This window comes from Miniopterus schreibersii, assembly GCF_964146895.1.
Source record: "Miniopterus schreibersii genome assembly, chromosome: 1".
In the NCBI taxonomy this organism is placed as follows: domain Eukaryota; kingdom Metazoa; phylum Chordata; class Mammalia; order Chiroptera; family Miniopteridae; genus Miniopterus; species Miniopterus schreibersii.
Genome location: NC_138101.1, coordinates 85,628,640 through 85,630,148, shown reverse-complemented (window position 1 = coordinate 85,630,148; position 1,509 = coordinate 85,628,640). Strand labels below are relative to the sequence as shown.

General features: G+C 47.1%; 1 pseudogene across 1 annotated transcript; it reads right to left on the bottom strand.

Annotated features, from left to right (window-relative positions):
* Positions 1-687: 687 nt before the first annotated feature.
* Positions 688-1,189, bottom strand: LOC308557398 (ferritin light chain pseudogene; annotated as a pseudogene). Its single transcript has one exon. The product of its transcript is annotated as a ferritin light chain pseudogene (transcript).
* Positions 1,190-1,509: the final 320 nt, after the last annotated feature.

Here is a 1,509-nt window from a genome sequence, read left to right as displayed (position 1 = left end):
ACTTAGATATATATCACCAAATATAATTTAATATATGCTATGTACATACATACGTAAACTTTTCATTTTGGAATGATTTTAAAATTACAAAATGTTGCAAAAATAATACATACAAATCATATATTTCTCATCCAGATTTCCTGATTTCTTAAGTTATTTTCTTGATAATTTACTCCCTTCATTTTCTCTGCTCTCTCTTTCTGGAATAGTTATTAGTGGGATCTTGGATGTCCTGGGTCAATGCTCAGATTTTCTTATATTTTTCTGTTTTGGGCTTTGATCTACTTTCTGGTAGATTTTCTTTGTTTTGGCTGGTACCTCCCATTCACCTAATCCACGTGGGTGACAGGACTTAGAGTCTGAATGACGTGGTCTCCAGGGCTTGGCCTCCTGGGTCACACTGCAGGGTGAAGGAAGGAGGGTGGTCTGGAGAGACAAATAGAGAATATTTAGTACTTTGCCATGTACGCTTTCAAAATGATACAATTAAAAGCTATTTGGAGAGTCTAGTGTTCTCTTTTTCCTTTTTTCTGCAAAATGCTTTTTGTTTCCATTTGGTCCAAGGCATGGGAGAGGGCTCCAGGATGGTTAAAAGGATGCCTAGTGGTTTCAGGGAAAGGCTCAAGCAACACCCAGATACCAGGGGGATGCAGATGGTCCTCAAAGGCCTCTGGGCTCCAAAGGCTTCTAGTCATGCTTGAGAGTGAACCATTCGAAGAGATACTCACCCAGCCCAGCCTGGGGAGGTGAGTCAGGTGTCCCCCATCTTCTTGATGAGTTTCACCTCCTCTAGGAAGTGGCTCTGCAGGAAATCACAGAGATGAGGGTCTGTGGGGTAGAACCCTGGGCATGCAGATCCAAAAGGGCCTGGGTCAATTCTTCTCCAAGGCCTTGGTGGCTTCCATAGCATCCTGAGTTTCACCCCACTCACCTTGGGGAGGCTTCAGCACATCCTGGAGGAGGGCACTGCTGCAGTGCTGGTTTTGCATCTTTAAGAGATGCTTGGCACCTTCTGGCTTTTTCTCCCCCAACTCGAGGAAGTGGCCCACGCCCTCTAGAGTCACATCATCAGGTGGAAATAGAAGCCCAGAGGGAGGGATGTGCAGAAGGCCTGCAGAGGCAGGTTGACCAGGTGGTTGACGGCAGCCTCCACCTCGGTGGAATAATTCTGACGAATTTGGGAGCTCATGGTTGTTCAACACTAAGGAGTTGAGGTCCAAAAATGGTGTTGGCTGGTCTTGGAGGCTGAGGATGGCTGAATTGGTTCCAAAGGTGGTGACAGGAAAGGAGGTTGGACGGTGCTCTGAGGCTGGGTCTGTTCCGTCCAAACACTGTTGAAGCAAAAGACAGATCAGATCCAGGGGGGCCCCGAGGGCACAGCCAGAGTATAGGGTTTTGTAGAGGCCAAGCTTTGATCTTCTACAGAGTCAACCTTTGGTGTGATGATGAGTGGAGGGGAAAAGATTAGAGTCAAGGCCAGGGGCCTGGCGGTGCTGGGTTAGAGATCTG